The 24,399-nt window shown below is 36.4% G+C and overlaps 2 protein-coding genes across 3 annotated transcripts in view; one reads left to right on the forward strand and one right to left on the reverse strand.

Annotated features, from left to right (window-relative positions):
- Window positions 1-3,291, reverse strand: part of LOC148951157 (TAR DNA-binding protein 43-like) — a 39,882-nt gene extending 36,591 nt beyond the window's left edge. For both annotated transcript variants that reach the window (XM_089090682.1, XM_089090681.1), the window contains exon 1: window positions 3,219-3,291. The gene's annotated coding sequence lies outside the window, so the exon portion shown is untranslated. The remainder of the gene's footprint in view (window positions 1-3,218) is intronic.
- The window catches only part of LOC148951156 (protein adenylyltransferase Fic-like), a 464,238-nt gene that overhangs the window by 77,738 nt on the left and 362,101 nt on the right, over window positions 1-24,399 (forward strand). The gene's annotated exons all lie outside the window — the stretch shown is intronic.

The following is a 24,399-nucleotide window of genomic DNA, read 5'->3' on the forward strand; positions in this document are numbered from 1 at the left end:
AAAAAAAAAAAAAAAAAAACACCACCCACCAAAAAGCTACTAATTTGACAGCTTTTGTAGTCTCAAAGAACAATGATTTGGAAAATTGGCCACTTTTGGGGATACAAAGTTCTGTGTTCAAGACCCCAACAAATTCAGCTTCAGATCTTTTATGAAATGAATCCCCATCTTCCAAAATTGGTAGGAAAATTTAGCAAGCTCATTGACTTGACTTACTACACCCATAAACTCATCATATGGCAGTGAGTTTGCACCAAAAAGCAGATCAAGTAGAGTAGCTGCAGCTAGGGTGGGATCATATGCAAATATCCTCCTATTTTCTAGGTATTTGTGGATTTTCCTTTCCTTGACTTTGATACTGACAAAAACGGTAAAGTCTCCTGGAAATGCCGCTGTAGCAAATTGAAGCATGAGATGACACACAAAGCAAGAGCTTCCTCTCTTTCAAAGAGTGATTGTCCTTAAAAGAGCTTCCTCTTCTTCACACCTTCTATTGATTGACATAGACCATAAAGGTTCCCACAATTCTTTCACAAAGCACATAGATTGGTAGGACTGGAATATTTTTTTAGGCCTTGCTACCTGCATTATAGCCAGATAGAGATTTCACTGATTATTTACTCTATAGTTAAATATAGCCAGTCAGTATGTTTGAGTCAAAAGTAAAAAACTCCAAATTAAATTGACCTCTGTTACAAATATCTTATATATTCAGAGTGAATGACTCATTGCATATCCCCCCCCCCTTTTTTTACTCAGGCAGAAAATGACAAAAATATAGTTTGACAGAGCAACATCAGCATAAGCTCAAAGGGGTATGACTCATTCATTGAATCTGATGAGTGAAATTTTTTTACAATAGATTTGCAGCTCTCTTAGGGATGGATTTGTTTCAATTGAGAACATTTTGTTAATCACAAACTTAAAATTACCACTTATGAAACCTAAAAGTAAGTTCAACCTAAAACTTACCATTACAGAGTAAGTTACCCAGTGGTAACTTACTGTGAGGTAACTTATGTCTTGCACACTATCCTCCATCCCAATCTATTTAAAGCCTCCCTCTTTACACCTTCCCAGGAAGTTTCTATTTCCTTAAAATCTTTCTTTATGATATCATCCCACCTCAACTGAGGACAACCTGTTTTCTGTCTAGCTCTGGATGGTTGATTGAAAAGGACAATCTGTCATCCTTCATCTGCAGAATGTGCCCTAGCCATCTCAATCTTTCTCTCATTATAGCCAAAGAAAGCAGGATTACACCACCCTTTTTGTACAGCCTACTGTTTGAAATATGGTCAGTTAGCCAGGTACCCATAACAATCCATTGGCAATTTCTCTAGAAAACATCTAGTAAATCTTCATCTATTTTTCAGGGTGCTCATGCTTCAGAGCCATATAGTTGACCACTGTCATCACTGTAGCTTCCAATATTCTAATCTTGGTTTGCAGACTTATCTTCCTATTATTCCAAACTTCTTTTAATGGTTAAAAAACACCCTGAGCCTTGGCTATTCTACTTTTAACATCTTCAATGCTCCCACCATCTTTACTAATAATACAACCAAGGTAAGTGAAGCTGCCCATCTGGTCAATCTTTTCATTACCCAACATCACCTTTTCATCTTCACTTTTCCTAGCCTTAGTGACTTAGTCTTGCTAACATCAGTTTTCAAACCTATCCTAGCACCCTGAACTCACAAAACCTCTAAAACTTCATTCATTTTGATCACAATTTCATCTAGGATACTTAGATCATCAGCACAATCTGAGTCCAGGAGAGTTGTTCCTCCCCATTTGATTCCATTGTCTCCCATTACGTTTCCTGTGCTCCTTTAGACTAAGTCCATCAAAATGATCCATACAAAGGGGAATAGAATACAACCTGCTTAGCTACTGATTTAATACAAAATCAGCTGCTAACCTCATTTCCTACCTCATTTGGTCAACACACCTCATTTTGGTCAACACACCCTCTATGTTTCCTAAAATTACACTGTTCTTCTCTTAAAACTTCTCAGTCGAAAAAATATCATATTACTAAGTAGTTTACTACCTTCAGAGACCAGACTTTTACCTTGATAATTACCACACTAACTCTTGTCACCTTTCTTATACAGTGGTTTAACACAGGTTTCCCTAAAGTTGCTAGGTATTTGCCCTTTTTCAAAAATCATATTCATAATCTTCAGTAACTTATTTCTAACCTCAGAACCATCATATTTAAGAGACTCATTTACCACACTATCAGCATATGGAGCCTTGTTATTTTTTAATCCTTTTAAGATTAAAAAATGATAAGGAAAATAAATCTTCCTACACATCCAAGGTATCACAAACTTTTTCATTTTCTTCTATATCTTTTCCTGCAACTGTATCTTGGTGTAGCATATTCTCAAAATGTTCTGCACATCTCTCTCTTTCCTGATCACTAAGTGTGGCCTCATTCCTATCTTTAACTGGGACAAGTCTGGATTGACTACTCCCTCTCAATTTATTAACATGTCAGTACAATATTTTACTATTGCACCCTCTAGCTGCATCTTCCAGATCCTTGGCCTCCATTTCACACATTCTTAGTTCATATTTTATTGCTTTCTCCACTTTTTTTTACATTCCTTTGGTTTTCATATGATCTATCACTCAGATAATTCTTGTACAAGCCCCTTCTCCTCTATACCTAGGTAAATATTTCCCCAAACATCAAGTAAAGAGCCCATTTAAAGTTTAGCCTATAGGCTACTGCAAGAAGAAATGACAGACGGTCTGGAAACAAAGGAGAAGTGCTATTTGGAATACAAAAATTCTTTCATTTCAAAAATTTGGGGTGAAGATGCAGTAAATATTTACCAAATCATATTATTGAGTTAGGAATAAAGTGAATACACCATTTGATGCCTTTTTTGGTAAAATTCTACCAAATCATATTAGCCTATTGAGTTAGGACTAAAGTGAATACACCATTTGATGCCTTTTTTTATGCTGATTACGAATATAATAATCATTTCTATCGGAAATGAAATTAATTTCCAATAGAAATGATTATTATATTCGTAATCAGCATAAAAAAAGGCATTGAATGGTGTATTAACTTTATTCCTAACTCAATAATATGATTTGGTAGAACTTTACCTAAGGGCTTTTAATGGGAGAGTCTAAAAGCTATATTTCTTTTTTTCATATATTACTTCTGCCCTTGACGTATGCTATACGTTTACCTCCAGACTTCTGCAGTGGGTAGCCTATTACAACAATTAGAATAACTTAGTCAATATACTTGATAAAAATGGCGAAGTATGTACTAGTCACTGTTGCGTAATAAAAAATAAATGCACGAAATCTTGAAGAGAATCGCCAAATGAGCAAGAAAAAAAATTGTATTTAAAATATCTCCTCTTTCTGTAAGCATTACAAAGATATAAATTTTGGATTATCTAGGTCTTTAGAATAAGCTTAAGACAGTTTTTTAAGAAATAAAAGATCTTCTACATTGATACATAAAGAACACGTGCTTGATGATTATGGTAATGCTAGACTGCATAAAGCTGCTGTTGTATCTAAAGAGGGCAAGAGGCTATGGCAGACCATTTCCTTGATGTATTGAAATCCAGCTTAGTTTATCTGTCTACATTTTTGACGGGGTGGGAAAGATCTTGAATACTTTTCTTATTATCGAACATTTTTACTTTTCTCTCTTTAAAAAAGACTATCAAAAATGGAAATTTCACATAAATGGTATTATGCAAGACTATCTGTTTTAACTTCACTCCAATTACCATGGCTCCAAAGTTTCAGATGACTTTCACCAAGTTGATTTTAATTTGCTTTGGATAACATCATTTCTATGAAAGTTTCCAATTCTGATAGTCTTTTTTAAAGAAAGATAAAAATGTTCAATACAAAGAAAGATATTTAATACCTTTCGCATCCCCATTCAAAATTTGACTGCTAAACTGAGCTGGATTCCAATTTCTCAAGGAATTTGTATATCATAGCCTCCTGAATGTCTAAAATTAATAAATCTGGCAAGAGATACTTTGCAAATCTTATTTGTTTCACAATATCAGCCGGAGGCAGTGGCGTCGTTGAGAGGGGCCAAGGGAAGGGAGCAACTGCCTCCCAATAATATTTAAATAACTACAATTTATTAAGTAGCTTTAAAACTCTGGCTGTTTTTTAAGTTCCAAATTTGCTGTTTACTTTTAGCAGATAATTTTTTTATTATTCCATGCTCTTTTTTAACATAATTAAATTAAAAAAACAAGCTTTTTAACTGAAAGTAAGGAGTGACATTAAAACTTAAAACGAACAGAAATTATTCCGTATATGAAAGAGGCTGTCCTCTCCTCAACGCCTCGCTCTTTGCGCTAAAGTGTTTATTGTTTTAAAACACATAGTTGTGAGACGGAGTCAAACTTTAGCGTAAAGAGCGAGGCGTTGAGGAGGGGACAGCACCTTTCACATACAGACTAATTTCTGTTGGTTTTAAATTTTAATGTCACTCCTTACTTTCAATTAAAAAAAAACTTGTTTTTTTTTATCTAATTTCTGAACATTTTTGAAGTAATACAGCTTTGATTTTGGCTCACTGTACATTAATATTTAAAGTGAAATTCACATATTAATTTTAATTTTCTTTTTTTTGGCTAAATGGCTTTCTCGAAATTTCGATCCGATGGAACTTACAAATTAACGTATATAACGAACTTCAATATTCTTATATTTTATTCGTGTACTAGGGAGTTCGCCCCATAGTCAATACCTCGCTCTTTACGCTAAACTTCGAATTTTGTTCCAATTCCTTAAGAATGGCCCCTTAATCACAAAGGGCGTTAATTAGAATAAATAGCTCTGATGAAATTGCAAAAAAAATTAGCGTAAAGAACGAGGTAATGATTATGGGTCGAACCCTCTAATAAATAGTTTTAAATTTTGATGCTGCTCCTTACTTTCAGTTGCCAGAATAGTTTTTTTTATTTAATTTCTGATCGTTCTTTTAAATAATGCTGGGAAATCCGGTGCCCCCTTCATACCAATGTCCATTCTCCCATGAAAAATTATTCCATGGAAAGATCCTTCCACTTAATGTCCGACCCCCCCCCCCACTACCAAAAAAAACTCTAAAAAACTTCTGTATACTTCCCAATAACCAATAATATATGTAAACATTGGAGAAAGTTCATATTGCACTTAATAATTATGCAAATTAGATACCCTTTGTTACCTGTATTTATGTAGGCCAATGATAAGGGAAGATAAGATAAATTGTATTCCATACAAATATAAACAGCACAAATAATTAAATAAATCCAACAGGGAGCTAAGCTCGAAAGGAAGGCTAACAATTATTACAATGAGTTCAAGTACTCCAAAAATAAAGATAAAGAAGATAAGCCAAAAAACATCATAACATATAGAAAAAGAAGAACAAAGGAGACTACCCCAGCACGGCAAAATCTAAAAATAATACTATAAAACAAATAGTCAAGAAGAATCACCCCGTCATCAAAGGTTAATAATATATTCTACTAATTTAGTCTTTAAAAGTGATCGGCTATTAAGATTTTTAAATTTACGATTTAATTTTAGCCTATTTGCTATAGAAATATCCTAAATTTTGGGCTAATTTTATGCGGAGATGGTCAGAAGGACTACGGAAACATGAAATCTCATCAAGAATAATCCCCAAATATCTAAATGTCTTAACCCGTCTAATTCTACACCCAGAAACAACTAACTCATCAATCGCAACTTTGGCAACTCCTTGCTCATATCTCCTAAAAACCATAAATTCTGTCTTAGACAAATTGAGAACTAGACGGTTACAAGAAAACCACTGGATAACTGAATTCATTCCAGACGCTATGTTCTCGATCAATAATGAAGGGGTTTTAGCTTCAACAGATACCACTGTATCATCGGCAAACATAAGTGCTAGGCTATTCTTATAGGGTAGACAATTAGGGAGATCATTTATATATATAAAAAATAGTAATGGTCCAAGTATAGACCCCTGGGACACTCCAATATCATCCAGGGAATTAGGCTGAGACAGATGGCCTTGCAGGTCTACTTGGAATCCGCGATTACGTAGATATGACTTTATTAAATCCGATACCTTTCCACGAATTCCAGAGTTATTTCATTTTTCAAAAAATGGAATGATTTAGAGTATCAAATGCTTTTTTATATCGTAGAAAATACATGATACATAATTACCATTATTCAGTGAATCATTAGTTTTAAGCAAAAGGGCTGCAACTGTTTGTTCAGTAGTACGACCTGGTCTAAATCCAAACTGACTTTCGGTTAAAAGATTTTTTTTATCTAAATAAGACAAAATTCTTTAGATTTAGCATAGAATTCATATGGTCTAAAGGGTCTTAACTCAGGACAAGAATATTTGGATAAAACCGAATGCCAATGATAAGAATATCTTTTTTTCATTTGGATTGGATGAAACAGGTAAAGGGTTGAAATTTATTCACTTATCAACTTAAGGTAAGTGTAAGGGAGCCCAAGCCACATCATATAAATGTCAGAATAGGATTATAATATATTCATCATTTACAAGTCAATTGACCTAGCTTTATTTTTTAGCTATGGTTGCTATAATACACACATACCAAGTGAGGAGTGCGGCTAATATAAAATAATATTTGGTATTGGAGTATGCATAACGTTGAAAATAATATAGTTCTAGATACCGAGAAACAAATTTTGATATTGAAATCCAGAACAATCCTTAGAAATCCGGTAGAATCCTTACAAATCAAATAGTGAGGCGGTTATGGATTTGACAACGCCCATAGTGGGTTTAATATTTAAGCTGTTACAGATTCCTCTTACAAAAAGTCGTATACATTTTAAGCAATGATACGGCAGCTATTAACCATCAAGGACCCCAACCTCTAAGGACCCCAATACCCCTCCACCAACTTTTTGGCCCCTCCACCCATTTTTTATACTTGTTTAGTTTACTTTATTTTACTTTTTTCAACTTTTTTTTTTTTTTTTTTTAACATAATTTTTTTCAACATTTTTTAAATGTCTTAAAATGATATGAAACATACTCAACACAAAAATTCACATTTAATATTTCCGAAATACAGAATGAGAATGTTATAGATATATTGGTAGTGACTTTTATTATTAGAGAAATAATGTTCGTAGCAACACTTTTCTTTTTTCTACTAAATTTTTTTGGGGCTCGGAAATTATTCAACTTTATTTTTTATTCGGTTGCACCCATGGTACTCTATAGCTACTCATCGACACTACTTGGGTGTACCACTTGTATTATATGGCTGGCTATCGACACTCCCTAGTCTATTGTATGTATTAAATCCGTATTTTGCGTACATTGGAAGTATAAACACTTGCATCACATTCTTAGAAAAGTGAAGATGAATAATTCGAAGAAAGTGTGTCATATGATAAAATTATCGTTGCGTTGAATGCTGAGACTGACAAATATTTAAAATAAGAAACAACCACTATTGGTAACACTATTGGAAACGTATGCGTGCGTTTTCATGACAGCGAGAATTTAGATTTCTTTGGAGTACCGAAAAGATTTAAAATACAAACTGGTGGATATGCTAGAGTATACTTTCCAGATATGATAGCGCTCAAAGAGAATTCAAACATAAAAAGAATTTTCAATGATGGGGGACAACTTCTTGCAACTGTTAGTAGTTACACGCTACCTGTGGGTAGAAACTATCGCAACCATTCTGGTATTAGCATTCTAAAGAAGACAAGAAGAAGACAGACATACTCCTGCATTAATGTCATTAACCATATCTTTTCTACGTGCCCGAATTGCTACCTGTGTAAAAATTATCTGATAATAGACACTGAAATAGCATGCAAAATAAAAAAGGCAATGACGGACAATATCACTAATGAATATAAAGATGAATTGGTAGAAAATAAAGCGCATATAAACATTATTATTACCATTGATCATAGACCAACAGATATAGTCAATCTACCAAATAATACCAAAGAAGAAACGCATATTGAACCTCTAGCTGACACCACAGTAAAAAATTGTGAATGACTCAAAATTGATTAATGATTATTGTACTGGTTACGAACTAAGAGAAGATAATACTTCCACTATCAAGAGAGAACATGATGAATTATATTACGGAACAGATTCAAAATCTCCAAAGTTTTTCAATGATATTAATAATGTATAAAAGTATATGTGACATATTTGTTTATGTTAATATTCTACATGTCGTTATTTTAATAAAAATATTTTATGCATTACTGTATTAAGTTACTATTATTTTTAGGGTACGCTAACAATTCAAACGTTTAGAATGTTTATTAAAAAGTAGAGGATGTAAGAAAAGGAATTTTCAGAAATATATACTACTAGCGGGGTTCATATAACCCTGATATCGAGTCTATATTGAGAGTTCATACTGCAAACACCTCTTTCTGGATATAATCTCATTCATACAGTAAGACAATTGTGATTCCCTATGTTTTTTTTAAATTAATTTCATAATCGGACTTGGACTTGAAAATAGTTCACCTTGAACTTGGATTATATTACTTGACCTACATATTAGACTGACCTACTTCACATATATTTCGATTGGAATACTCGACTGTCCCTGGCTATGATAAGTAGATTGCGCAATGAACGATCAAAATAGGAAAATTATTTTAAATCCGTTACTGAAGTTTATCACCAGATCTATACTTGATGGTGCAAAAATTGATCTGATTATCGGAAAAGCTGTTAGTTTTTTTTATCACGGTACTATTATGATTGCTAAAGAGTTTCTGTATGAGGAGCTGAATATTCAGAGCCAATATGTGAAACATGGAAAGGATGAAGATAATGTATTTGATATTTGTAAACAGTTAAATCAGGCGGCAAAGTATAATTTGACTGTTCTCACTTTAGTTATATTTTCGCCTTCTGAAACACCAACAATTAGAGAGGCAGTCTCGGCTGCTTTAGTCTCCAAAGTTAATGAACTCTCTCGGAAAATTGACGGCTTTTTAGAGGGTGCGACACATTCAGGCCCTGTTTGGCCAGCTAGAATTGATCCCAACGTAACAATTATCCCTGCCCCAGCTCCTACGTTTGCCGTTGTACTAAAAAACTGTCCTGCAAACCTGACCTCACCTAAAGCTCGTAAGACTTCGTCGATAAACTTTGCCCTGAGGCCTCAGGTGAAATAACTGAAATTAAAAAATTGGCTTTGGAATGGAAACTTGTTGCTAAGTCAAAGCGTGCAGCGAAAAAAATTGCCGAGAGTGCTAAAAACAGTACATTGGGTATCTTGGTGAGCTTGAAATCCCCACCGTTTATAGGGGCCTTGAAAGGCGTACCGATCGAATACGATGAGAATCAAGTTGAATCTCTTGTACCAAACTGCGTGAAAGTTTCACAGTGCAGAAAGTCCTGTGTGTTCAAGGTCAACTATGAGTCGAAACAAAACCTGGATCAGTTCTTGAGAGTTTCTGTGAAAGTTGGCTACGAAAAGCTTTCTGCACAAGCATTTGCATATCTCCCAAAGCGTTGTTTCTCGAGTCATAAGACTGGGCATCTGGCCTCGCAGTATTCCAATCGCGCCGTCTGCTTTCGCTGTGGATTATGGGATCACATCTCTAACAGTGCCTCTCCGTGCTCAGAAAAAATGTTCTGTCTAGAATGTAAGGTTGCCGGCCATACTTGTTACAGTATAAAGTGTCCTAATAACAACAGTCAACTAGCAAAGCCGACGGTGTGATATGGATTTGTCTACTACTACGCAAGCTGTACTCTTGTGGAACATTAATGGTGGACTTTTAGTCAAAATTCCTGCGATAAAAGGTTTGCTTTCGAATTGTGACGTATTGTGCGTGCAAGAACATTTTTTGACGAGTCATAGTTTAAGCCTTCTGATAATTGGCAATAATTTTACTAGTTACTCGGTGCCTTCTAAACGATCCGCTTCCAGTGGCTGCCCCTCGGGTGGTATTGCGATGATTGTTAGGACCTCGTGCCGGTCGAGTATTTTTGATTATGTGATTTTTTTCTTGCTGTTCGTGTAGAAAAGTATGTTATTGTAAACGTTTATCTCCCGACAGATTACCGCAATGACCGATTGGAATTTTCATTTACTTCTACGTGGGAGAAACTAGGGTCTTGCCTTTCAAAGATTCGCCTGTTAGGTAAGTGTTGTATTATTATAGGAGATTTTAACTGTCATTTGACTGACGCCTCGTTATTGCGTACTTCTATTTTGTCTGGTATTTTTGACGATTGGCCTAGATAGATAGATAGATAGATATTTATTGGCAAAAGAGCTATCACAAACCCTAATTGGCCGAATTCGCATTTCTTAATAAAGAAATAGAATAACAAAATAATACAATAAGAACATATAGGTACCCCTGTAACGAAAATACAACAGGTAACAGTCACAATATACAAAAGTCATAAATATAGGTCATATATATATAAAATATTTTATAGGTCATAATATCAAAAGGCAAAAAGGGTAACAAATAAAATAACCAAATATTCAAAAATGAAAAAATAATATATACAAAACAGTTTAAATTTTTGGCAAACTTACGGGTTGTGATTTTGGTTGATTTTATTTGTAAAGTTTTTTTTTATAACGTAAGGTAGAAAATGATATTGAAGAAAGGATTGGGATGGGTTCGGATACTATACGGGGGTGGCGATTTTTTATGGGTGAGTGGCGGCTAGGAAGGAGGTTTTCAGTACTGGGGTTTATTTATACTGACTTCCCAAAATGGAGGCATAAATTTTTTCTCCTGGACTCGAGGGTATCAAGTTTAGAAGTTTTAAGGAGGTAGGAATATGGGACCTTGCCCTGTTTATAAATAATCTTCAGGGCTCTTATTTGGATATTTTCAATTTTTTCGGTTGCTTCAATTGAGAGGCCCGGATGCCAGACAGGACAAGCGTACTCGACTAAAGGACGTACAAAAGAAATATGGGGGCAAATAAATTTATTCAGAAGTTTCAGGAGGAAAAAGTGACAAGTTTGCTTGACGGAGGATGTTATTTACATGGGTGTCCCACTTCAAATCAGAAGATATGGTAACATCTCAGAATTTAAAGGAATAAACTGAAATCTCAGGAGGAATAAGACAAAGGAAAAGAGGAGGGGACTTTAGGAAACTGACAGATAATATGGTGAATTTACAAGGATTAACCGTCATATCAAGAGAAGAAGCCTCGCCTGCAATGTCATGGAGGATACCCATTGGATTGATATAAATATTTTTATAACACGTCTATACAACTGTTAGGTCATCGACAAATTTCCATCTGTCATGGCAATCCATTGAAAGGCTGTTGATCATGACAGAAAACAAGAGGGGGCCAAGAATAGTATATAGGGGAATACCATTGTGAATACGAAGGTGGCTGGAATAACAATCTTGATATTTGACTGCCTGTGATCCGTTAGAAAGAAATAAGGCAACGAGCCTTACTTAAAATGACTCGACCTGGAATTCTTCGATAAGTTTTTCTACCAAGATATTATGGTTAACCAGGTCAAAAGCCTTTAGTAGGTCAACATAAATTAGGTTTAGCCAGGTGTTTGGTCTCTCAAGTAGTCTACCCATGGAGTCAACAAGATAGATAAGGTAATGTCAGGTTGAGGCAGATATGAGATTTCCATACTGCCTAGGGTCAACGAGGGGATGGGCTTTGTCCCTGAGCCAGTAAGAAAAAAAGTTTCCATATGATTTCGAAAAGATAGAAGTCGGAGAGATAAGACAAATACAATGAAAGCCAGACCTACTCTTTTTCTTTTTTATTGGAGTTATTAAACCTTGTTTCCAAAGGAAAGGGAACAGTCTAGATTGAATACATTGATTGAAAAGAATAGAAAGGGGCTTTGAGAGGTAATCACTAAAGGCTTTAATAAGTGGAACAGGAATATCCAGTGGGCAAGTGCTTGTTTTTTTTAATTTTTCAATTTTTTTACCACGTCAAATCAGGAAATGTTAGGGAAATTAAAGGGGGTTGCAACACTAGGAGTCACAAAGGATAGGGGAGTAAGGCTTTGGACAATTGAGGCAAGGAACTCGTTCAAATTATTTGCTCTAAATTAAAGTGTATTGGTTCTGGTCTCTTGCTGGCAAGTATCTTGATCTGGGGATACCAATTTTTGGGTTTATCCTGGCATAGGTCTTTAACTTTATTTTTATAGTAAGTTCTGGCAGATTTTCTAATTTGTTTTTTAAGTATTTTCTTAAATTATTTGCTTCCTCTAGTTTACATCTTTTGAATAAGTTCAATTTTTTCCGGATTAACATTTTAATATCATCATTTATATAGGGTTTATCATTAGAACATTTTCAGAACTTTTTTTTGGGAAAATGAGCCAAATAATTGTCATTCAGTTTTTTGTGGAAAGTAAGGATTTTGTCATCAAGATTATTCAGATAAATAATGTCTGACCAACATTCCTTAGACAAACAAGAAGCAAATGAAAAAATACCCAAATTACTGAGGGGACAGTAAGATCCGCTTGTGGTTGTGAACGAGAGTAAGAAAGACGAAAAAGGGTAACTTCTTGTCAGTAATGGTAACCTCCGCCTAATGGAGGCAGCACTTGGGGAGGACTGTAAAACTTATTCAAATTAGAACAAATGACATTAAGGGACGTATTTCCTCTTGTTGTCGGAATTTTAACTAATTGTTTAACATTAAGACAAGAGCAAATAGAGTCCATCTTGAGGTCATTTACATCACCTAGTTAAAAAATACCAGCATTTGGATACTTGGATAAAACAAAGTCAGCACTAGTCTGGAATTGCTGTATAAATTTACGTTTTTGGTTGATATTTTGGTTTGGGGAATAATAAAAAACTGCTGCTACTATTATATTAAAAGGACAGGGGAGAACCTTTGGTCTTACACTAAGTCAGAGGATTTCATCATAATCGGAGAGGTTAGGAGTGGAAATGAGTGTCGGCTGAAGGTTCTTTTGAGAAAAGAACAAAATACCTGCCCCTTTTTTCCGAGAGGGTGTTAAGAAGGACGAAGCTTACTGAACTGGGAGTAATATTGTCGACCTAGGATATTGCTGAAAGATCTCGATTATGCTTACACATACCATTCAAGTCACGTGTCGAACCTGGACCATATAGTTTGTTCTAAAAATTTCTAAGTGTCACCTGTTCACGTCGTTACTGATTTCATACTATCAGACCACCTTCCAATATCTACATCTATTTATTGTCCCTCTGCTCTGTCTACTCCCACCACACAGCCACATCAGCCCCACGCCCAATTTTACAGGGATTGGGAAAACATCCAAGGTGATCTTGTTGCTCCAGTTACTAATTCTGTCCTATATAAAATCCATGCTCCGTTCCAGCTGCTCATGAAAAATCCGCAAGTTGATGCAAATGAAATATGGGTGTTGCTTGATATCTATCTTGCACAAATTTGCCATGCTCTGTGAAACGCATAAAAAGCTGCTATACCTCTTAATTGTATACGTCGGGGTGTCACAAAGCATTGATCTAGTAATCCGAGGCTGGTCGAAGCTTTTAGAAAATCCAAATTATGGTACTATTTGTGACTCCAGTGTGACTGTCCTCGCTCTGGCTGGGTTTCTGACATTCGTCTTTATACCAAAAGAAAGTTTGCAAGAGAAATATCTATCCACATGAGCCAGATAGTTGAAGAGACGTCCCAGCAAGCTTCTGTGTCCCAACATTCCTTCTGGAGAAATGTATCAAGAGATCCTCCTAGCACCCGCCTATCTGCTCAAGTTATTTCTGAATCCGAACGTCATTCATACTTCTCTGCTGAATTCTCCCCACCAGATCCCGCCCTACAGTCTGAATATGAAGATAAGCTTGATAAACTTGTGTCTAGTTGTCCAACCGACAATAAAGTTCTTTCGGTTGCTTCTGTACTGCGAGCAATCCAACGTCTAAAGTGTAAGAAATATTCTGGCATCGATAAAATGAGCGCTATTCACATTTCGCATGGAAGCGAGCTGCTGGTAAACCATATTGCTCTATTGATGCAGACGATTGTTACCCAAGGAGTTGTACCTTCTTCTTTCTCAATCGGAGATCTCACTCCAATTCCAAAGAAAGGTAGACTCGCTACCCAGTACTCGTCCTTCCACCCTATTTTGATTGGATGTGTTTGGGGGAATGATGGGCGCGGGGGGGGGGGGCCTAGGTGCCCTCCAATCACTTTCGACTATTAAAACGGGCACTAGCCCTTTGAATTTCCAATCGAATGAGGTTTTTTGAAGTTTCTACGCCAACGCCTTCTATAACAACCTTATATGCCCCCAGGGTATAACTAAAAACCCTTGCCCCAATGGTTGTGGGGGAGTGTCCTCCTCAAAAAGATATTTTCTATCTGGAAATCAACTACGCTGAATAAAATGGCTGTATCAAATTTTGATTGGATGTGTTTGGAGGAATGATGGGCGTGGGGGAGGGATAGTTGCCCTCCAATCACTTTCGACTATTAAAAAGGGCACTAGCCACTCCAATTTCCAATCGAATGAGCCATTTTCGAACTTTCCACGACAACTCCTTCGATACGAAGTGCCCGGGTATGGAGAAAAAAAAGCGCGCTGCCTATGATATGACAAAATTATCTGTATACCTTTCAAGGTAAATCAACTACAACGTTTAAGACACAAATATTAATAAGAATTGCTGATAACAATGATAATTTTTATTACTGCTAAATGGGGTTTTGATGTATGCTTAGTGGATGATACCATGAGCGCCCGTAAGCTGAATTTCAGGAGGGGGGGCTTACCTGGTCTAATCGGAACTTCCAATGCTGTATAATAGATATCTCAAAACAAAAATATAAAATATAAGCCAGCCTCATTCAGCCAGGGGGACTGGAGCCCCCCTCTGCCTCCCATATGGGCGCCCATGGATGATACCCAATGCTTTTTTAGTGAACAGGAATTTTAATACACATTCAAAAATCTTACTGCTATAAGACTCAAAATATTTTGGTCCTTATTACGAATCCACCATTTAAAATATCTAAAAAAGTTCGAACACTGGAATGTCTTATTAAAATTACACTGATGGTAATGTTTTTTTATTTAAATTATTTTAGAAATATAAACTTGAAATATAAACTTGAAATATAAAATAGAAAGTTTTTGATAAACTTGTGTCTAGTTGTCCAACCGACAATAAAGTTCTTTCGGTTGCTTCTGGACTGCGAGCAATCCAACGTCTAAAGTGTAAGAAATATTCTGGCATCGATAAAATGAGCGCTATTCACATTTCGCATGGAAGCGAGCTGCTGGTAAACCATATTGCTCTATTGATGCAGATGATTGTTACCCAAGGAGTTGTGCCTTCTTCTTTCTCAATCGGAGATCTCACTCCAATTCCAAAAAAAAGGTAGACTCGCTACCCAGTGCTCGTCCTTCCACCCTATAACAGTGGCTACTAACTTCTCTAAGCTTTTTGAACTTCTGTTCCTTGACCATCTGAACGCGAAATGCTATGTTCCACCTTACCAATTTGGATTCCAGCCACGTCTAGATTGTGCCCACGCTTTGTCTCTCTCATTCACACCACCATGCTACTCCATGCAGCAAAGCGTGGAGTGAGCCCCTCATATATCAAAGCCCTTTGAGACATGTGCTATCGTCTTAAACTTTGCTTAATACTTCACCCCTTATCTCAAGTTGACGGCTCTCAAGTCTACGCACCAACCCATAATATTTTTGTCAATGTCGAAACAGGTACCCGTCAAGGTGCTGTTTCTTTCCCTTCACTCTTCAATAATGGATTTCTTGATGCACAGTCAGCTGTTACCACATCTTTCATCTTTGCTAATCTTGATTTATGTCTCGTATGTTATGCAGACGACATTCTGAATTTGAGCCGCAATATCCAACGCATTAGCAAGATTTTTGCAACGCTACAATCTGAGTATGCAAAATTAGGTCTTCAGTTCAATGCTGAAAAGTCCGAAGTTGTATTCTTCAACTGGAAGCAACCGTCACCTAGGGTTATTCATCTCGGAAATTAAGCCAGTAGATCATATCACCTACCTCGGTCTTCCCATTGGTTCGTCAATAATGCACACGCGACAACTATTAGTTGCTCACATTGAACGTAGAGTTGGGTTGTCATATGCTTCTTTTGTAACTAATAAGTTACGCTTCAACCACCGTCTTCTTTCGGAACTTTTTAACTCTGTCGCTCTACCACATTATCTGTACATATGGCCATTTTGGCAAATGCTCACAATTTCTGACAATTCAAAACATCGTTCAGTTTTTTTTTTTCGGTTCGCAAAATATCTTTTACATTTTCCCTCTTGGACGCGCAATTCTTATCTAATTAGAAAATTCAGCATTGTTGACCCCATTATAGCTGTGGAAAAGCAAATTCGTGCTTTCAATTCCCGTTTAACGAAGTTGAACCATCCTTGGTCGTCAGTACTGGCCCAGTAGTTAAGATGTATTTATTGTTTTTTTTTTTAATGTTTGTTTTCGCGCTTAGTGTAATCGTTGTAATTTTTTAAACTTATTGATGATTTAGTCTCTTTTCGTATGAGTCCAATATGAGTGACATTGCTTAATCGCATTTTTGGTGTCAGTTTTTCTCTTATAATCTATTGTATATATTACTAATAATTTAATTGTTTATTAATTATCGGTTCTTTTAAGCATATTGCTTTAAGTAAAGATGTAAAAGGATCCGTGATTGAACAATTTCCTCGTTTCTGATATCGATGTATATCGGAGTAAATGAATCATTTGTTGAGAGTGATTTGGTTTCAAGACCAACGGGTGAAAAGTGTCGTTTAGTTATTTTTACCGTTTCTTGTCATATTTACACAAGTTGATACGATTATCTACTGTATATTTTTAATTCACTGATGATTATTTGGGTTATTGTTTGTCAATTGCGGCTTAATGCAATGATGTTCATATTGATTATGTTTGTTCAGTATCTAGGAGCCAAAAAAAGTAACATGTCGCGTACTAGCAGAGCAGTGCGTAATTGAGTGTTTCTTTCTCGTTTTTGTAATTTGTTCTAAGAGCGGATTTAGATCTTAGCTCCAGCGTTCGTCACTTAAAATCACATGTATAACTGCTAAGTTTATGTGTATTTCTTTTGTTTTCTCTTATTACTCCGTCTTTTCCTTTTTTGTATGACGGGTTTTCCAATAAATAATAATAATAATAATAAGGTATATTAGAATCTGAGATATGCTAGCAGTGCTTTTACCAAAGTCTGAGAGAGATTAAATGATCGAATATTATTTAATAAATCAGAAGTATCTTAATTCAAAATATTAAATATTTCATTCTAAATACTTTGTTACTTGAAGTAAGATGAGGAGAAACACAATGGTATTGCTCAAAATGTATTGATTCTTGACATAAGCTGGAAATAAGCAAATGCACTATTCAAAATACCAAATATTTTATTCAAAATACTTTATTGCTTGAAATAAGATGAGGAATTGTGCAATGGTTTTTATAGAAAGCATTGTCGTAGAAACTTCGAAAAGGGCTAATTTGAATGGAAATTGTAAGGCTAGTGCCCTTTTTAATATTCGAAAGTGAATGGAGAGCAACTAACCCTCCTGTCACGCCCATCATTTCCTCAAACACATTCAATTAAAATTTTGAGATATTCATTTTGTTCAACGTAGTTAAAAGTTCTAGAAAATTGGTCTTTTAGGATGATCACCCCCACAGCCCTCAGGGCAATGGTTGTAAGTTATGCCCTGGGGGCATATATGGTTTCTTATAAAAAGCATTTTCGTAGGGACTTTAGAAAGGGCTCCTTCGATTTGGTTCCACGCCCAACTTTTCCCCAAACACATCCAATCCAAATTTTAAGATAGCCATTTTGTTCAACGTAGTTAAAAGTTCTGGAAATTATGGTTTTGAGGATGACAAACCCCCAAACCCCTCAGGGCAAGGGTTGTAAGTTATGCCCTGGGGGCATAAAAGGTGGTGTATAGAAAGCGTTTGCATAGAGACTTCGAAAAGAGCTTATTCTATTGGAAATTGAAAGGGCTAGTGCCCTTTTTAATAGTCGAAAGTGATTGGAGGGCAACTAGCCCCCTCGCAAGCACACCATTTCCCCAAACACATCCAATCAAAATTTTGAGATAGCCATTTTGTTCAACGTAGATGAAAGTTCTGGAAATTAGGTCTTTGACGATGACACTCCCCCCAGAGCCTTAGGGCTAAGGTTGTAAGTTATGCCCTAGGAGCAGATAAGGTTTTTATAAAAAAGGTTGTCGCAGAAACTTCACAAAATGCTCATTCAATTGGAAATTGAAAGGGCTATTGCCCTTTTTAATAGGCTAGTCGAAACTTATTGAGGGGCAACTAACCTCCCTCTCCCGACCACCATTTCCCCAAACACATCCAATCAAAATTTTGAGACAATTTTTTTTTCAACGTAGTTGATAGTTCCGGATTTTATGTCTTAGAGGATGATCAACACCCCCCCCCCCCAAAAAAAAAAAAAACCCTCAGGGGAAGGATTGCAAGTTTTGCGCCAGTTGTATACAAGGTTTTTATAAAGTGTTGTCATATAAACTATGAAAACTGTAAAGGGTTGGAGCATCTTTGAATAGTCGAAAGGAATTGAAGGAAGACTAACAATTCTCACACAACCAGCATTTTCCTAAAAACATCACAATAAAAATTTTGAGATAGCCATTTTGTTAATCATTGTTGAAAAATCCGGAAATTCTGTTTTTGAGGATGGCACTCCCCCCACAGCCCTCAGTGCAAGGGGTGTAAGTTATTTCCTGGGGGCCTATAAGGTTTTAGAGGCGTTGTCGCAAAAACTCCAAAAAGAGCTCACTCGATTGGAAATTGAAAGCACTATTGCCCTATTTAATAGTCGAAAGTGATTGGAGGGCATATAACGCCCCTCTCAAGCCTACCATTTCCCCAAATACATCCAATCAAAATTTTGAGATAGGCATTTTGTTCAACATAGTTGAAAGTTCTTTAAATTAGGTCTTTGCCAACATTGCCGTAGAAACTTTAAAAAGGACCCATTCAATTAGGAATCGAGAAGGCTAGTGCCCTTATTAATAGTCATAAGCGATCGGTGGGCGAAAGCCCCCCATACCCATCATTTCCCCCAACACTTCCAATCAACGTTTCGATATAGCAATTTTGTTGAACGTAGTTGAAGGGCCCGGAAACTATATTTTTGATTATGACAGCCCCCAACAGCCCTCAGGGCCAAGGCTGTAACTTAGGCCCTGGGGGTATATAATGTCATATAGAAAGCATCGTCTTAAAAACTTCGAAAACGGCTCTTTCAATTGGAAATAAGAGGGCTATTGCCCTTTATAGCAGTCGAAAGTAATCAGAGGGAGAACTGCCCCCCCCCGCCCCAACGCCCAGCCTTTCCCCAAACATTTTCGATCAACATTTTGCTATGGCCATTTTGTTCAACGTAGTTGGAAAGTCAAGAAACTATGTCTTTGAGGATAAAACCCTCCCCCAATAGCCCTCATGACAAGGGTCTTAAGTTCTGCCTTTGCAACATATAACGTTTTCATAGAAAGTTTCGTCATAGAAGCTTCGAAAAGGGCTCATTTGATTGGAACTTGTAAGGGCTAGTGCCCTTTTTAATAGTCGAAAGTGAATAGAGAGCAACTAAACCCCCTGTCACGCCCATAATTTCCTCAAACGTATTCAAATAAAATTTTGAGATATTCATTTTGTTCAACGTAGTTAAAAGTTCTAGAAAATCGGTCTTTTAGGATGATCACCCCCACAGCCCTCAGGGCAACGGTTGTAAGTTATGCCCTGGGGGTATATATGGTTTTTTTATAGAAAGCGTTTTCGTAGGAACTTCAGAAAGGGCTCCTTCGATTTGGCTCGACACCCACCTTTTCCCCAAATACATCCAATCCAAATTTTGAGAAAGCCATTTTGTTCAACGTAATTAAAAGTTCTGGTAATTATGATTTTGAGAATGACAAACCCCCAAACCCCTCAGGGCAAGGGTTTTAAGTTATGCCCTGGGGAATAAAAGGTGTTTTATAGAAAGCGTTTGCATAGAGACTTCAAAAAGGGCTTAATCTATTGGAAATTAAAAGTACTAGTGCCCTTTTTAATAGTCGAAAGTGAATGGAGGGCAACTAACCTCCCTCTCCCGACCACCATTTTCCCAAACACATCCAATCAAAATTTTGAGATAGCCATTTTGTTTAAGGTAGATGAAAGTCCTGGAAATTAGGTCTTTGAGGATGACACTCCCCTAAGAGCCTTAGGGCTAAGGTTGTAAGTTTTGCCCTAGGGGCAGATAAGGTTTTTTATAGAAAAGGTTGTCGTGGAAACTTCAAAAAATACTAATTCAATTGGAAATTGAAAGGGCTAGCGCCCTTTTTAATATACTAGTCGAAACTCATTGAGGGGCAACTAACCTCCCTCTCCCGACCACCATTTTCCCAAACACATCCAATAAAAATTTTGAGATAACTATTTTTTCAACGTAGTTGAATGTTCAGGACTCTAAGTCTTGGAGGAGAATCAACACCCCCCCCCCCCCAAAAAAAAAAAAACCCTCAGGGCAAGGGTTGTAAGTTATGCTCTGGGGGCATATAAGGTTTTATAGAGCGCTGTAACAGAAACTTCGAAAACTTCGAAGGGCTGGTGCCCTTTTTAATAGTCGAAAGTGATTGGAGAAAAACTAACACCCCTCCCACGCCCACCATTTCCCCAAAAACATCAAATAGAAATTTTGAGATAGCCATCTTGTTCATCGTAGTTGAAAAGTCCGGAAATTCTGTTTTTGAGGATGGCACTCCCCCCACAGCCCTCAGTGCAAGGGGTGTAAGTTATTTCCTGGGGGCCTATAAGGTTTTAGAAGCGTTGTCACAAAAACCTCAAAAAGATCTCACTCGATTGGAAATTGAAAGCGCTATTGCCCTATTTAATAGTCGAAAGTGATTGGAGGGCATATAAGGCCCCTCTCAAGCCTACCATTTCCCCAAATACATCCAATCAAAATTTTGAGATAGGCATTTTGTTCAACATAGATGAAAGTTCTTTAAATTAGGTCTTTGCCAACACTGTCGTAGAAACTTTAAAAAGGACCCATTCAACTGGAATCGAGAAGGCTAGTGCCCTTATTAATAGTCATAAGCGATCGGTGGGTGAAAGCCCCCCATACCCATCATTTACCCCAACACTTCCAATCAACGTTTCGATATAGCAATTTTGTTGAACGTAGTTGAAGGGCCCGGAAACTATGTTTTTGATTATGACAGCCCCCAACAGCCCTCAGGGCTAATGCTGTAACTTATGCCCTGTGGTTATATAATGTCATATAGAAAGCATCGTCTTTAAAACTTCAAAAAGGGCTCTTTCCATTGGAAATTGAGAGGGCTATTGCCCTTTATAGCAGTCGAAAGTAATCAGATGGAGAACTGTCCCCCCCCTCCCCAACGTCCATCATTTTCCCAAACATTTCCGATCAACATTTTGATATGGCCATTTTATTCAACGTAGCTGGAAAGTCAGGAAAATATATCTTTGAGGATGCCCCCCCCCCCCCCCCCAAATAGCCCTCATGACAAGGGTCTTAAGTTCTGCCTTTGCGGCATATAACGTTTTCATAGAAAGTTTTGTCGTAGAAGCTTCGAAAAGGGCTCATTCGATTGGAAATTGAGAGGACTAGTACCTTTTTTATTAGTCGAAAGTTATAAGTGGGTAAATTTCAGCAGCATCCCATCACAGCTTTCAAGCGCTGGATTGGAAGTGTTTGGGGAAATTATAGGCATGGAGGGAGACATTGGTTGTATTCCATCACGGCTTTCAAGCTTAGCCCTCTCAAGATCTCAAGCACAGCCATCTGACGTTGATTGGTAATCTTTTACATGTATATTTTCAATGGAAAAATCACCTAAAAAAGTTTCACATAGGCCTATTATATCTGTATCTGAATCCGACAAAAAAGTTCAATCACATCCTGCGCAATCCTCCAACCCCGGAAATTCCAAAACGAAATTCTACTTGTATTTACATTTTTTAGTACTAGTGCATTAAACGTACTCTTTTATATACCGTATATGGAATGCCAAACTAGAGATGGTACAGATACCGGGACAGATACCCTCTAGACTGGTTATTTCAAGAGACCGTTATTAAGAATTAAAATGCAAAGAGTAGTTTTCATTGCGTTTACGATATTTAAAGTGTTGTTTTTCGGGGTTTAGGGGGGGGACCTAGGTAAGGTTAGGCTACGTATTTAATATATTGTTTGCTTTACCCCCCCCCCCCCCCCTTCTCCCTAATGCGCAAATATATAGCCCAAATTTATTCATCCTATTTTGTTTTATTTCATTAGCATTAACGAAACTTGACTTCTTTAGCAGTATATAAAAGAGTACGTTTAATGCACCAGTACCCATTTTTTTTTACCAGCTCATTCATAAATATATATTAATTTTTTGGGATATTCAGATTACTAGAAGTATCTTTACATCACCAGCTACAATAGTTGTAAAATTGACTGAAAGGAAAGAAAATTTCGCTCAAATTCTTTTAACCGTGATGATGGAATTTTACGATTATCTCTATCCAGTATCAAATATTCATCCCACGTTAACAAAAACCTCACCATGCCCCAAAAGACCAGCAAACCATAATAAAAAATAAAGATTAAAGAAACAAAAATAATTCCCATTCCAAGTTCTTTTCTTTCAGTACGACTAATCTGCGGAATTTTTAGCCTAACCTCTATGTGGATCTTAACAAAAAAGAAAAAAATATAATAATAAACCATATATAAACTAAACATAAAAAACACTTTCAATAAAAACATATATTCATTCATATCACTTGGGCACTTGAATTATTAATGCAACCCCCGAAATTACGCGGTTTGAACGTTGACAGGGGGTATAAAAGGCACTTCCCTTCGGGTGATGGAATTTTTTTTATGAAAATCGTCAATCTTCGGTATGCCATCATTGAATGTGTATTTGGTAATCGAGCCGTCTGGTCTTTTCACTAACAGATTCGGATGAATCCCCTTTGATATCCAGGTATCACATCCATGATCTTTTCGTAATTTATCACGTTTCACTAGAAGCAGCTTTCACACATTACGGATGTCAGTTGGTTCACAATTGATGATGAGCAGGTTTATATTGTTTCCAGGGGATGTCTTTTTCTTAAGATTGCCAGCATTCTTTATTATGGAAAAATTATCGTTTATTTTATTTTATTTAGTGTTACCTTCAAAACTTCATGGTTGCTATCAGAATGAATAATTGTGACATTTACTTCGGGGAATTCTAGTCCGTGACGGACTACCTCTGTGAATATAACTTTAGTGCGGTCATTATCCTTACAAGCTGGGTTCCATATGATATCATTATTTTCTAGCTTTGAAGTTTCCATTCTCACAGTATGAGACATATAATCTTCATTTTTCCTTCTTAATTCCATTATTCCACCCCTGCACGTTTTTATTTGCATTTTAGGGCTAGAGGTTCTGGCTAGTATTGAAATTTCCGGTTTCAAGCGAGAACTGAGAGTCACCGAGCTAAGGTGAGAGTAAAAAATCTCTTCAAGACAAGAATTACAATCTTTAATTAGTACTGCATAACCTCTATGTAATTTACATCGATTGCATAATCTACACTTTTCATCATACTCGTCAATAATTGTACAATTCTCACATAATGACCCTGTGTATATATACACAGTGAACGTGTATGGACCATTTTCCCATTGTTAACCCTCTCAAAGCTAAAATGAATCTGATTTACGATCGATAAATTGAGAGAGAGAGGAGTAATTTTGTGGCATCACAAAGCCTGTTTGAACATGATATTGTCAATTTATTGTTCTCACCTAGATAGAATCTTAAGTTTCTAAGGCAGTGTATTCCAAAGTAAATCCACAATATTATTTTGCTTTGTTTCAATCAATATATCAATAAATTGAGTGAATGTATTTGAATCACATCGTAAAAGTTGCATACAATAGTCCAATGATGGAGAATCATTTCTCATTATATCGTCAAGTGCTCTTTGAGAAAATATTACCCTTTGAAGAGATAACTCCAGAAAATCATTATCTAGAATCAAACATTTTTCCATAATCACAAGATTCAACATAATTCTCTCTTTTTCAAATTCATTCATTTTTCAACCTCACCACTCTCACAGCTGACTTCAGACTAACCAGGATTCTTTTTATTTCAAGAATATTCGCTAACATACTTAAAAATGTAACAAGAAAAAAAGAGAACAATTTCGATTTTGAAACATTTTTGTTATGTGTATAATTACAACAATAATATATATATATTACACATACAATTACTGATACAACTTATTCTCCGCAATATATTTCACTATTGCATTTAAGGCAG

This window comes from Artemia sp. Qi Xiang Cuo, chromosome 6, assembly GCF_049724085.1.
Source record: "Artemia sp. Qi Xiang Cuo chromosome 6, ASM4972408v1, whole genome shotgun sequence".
Classification (NCBI taxonomy): Eukaryota; Metazoa; Arthropoda; class Branchiopoda; order Anostraca; family Artemiidae; genus Artemia; species Artemia sp. Qi Xiang Cuo.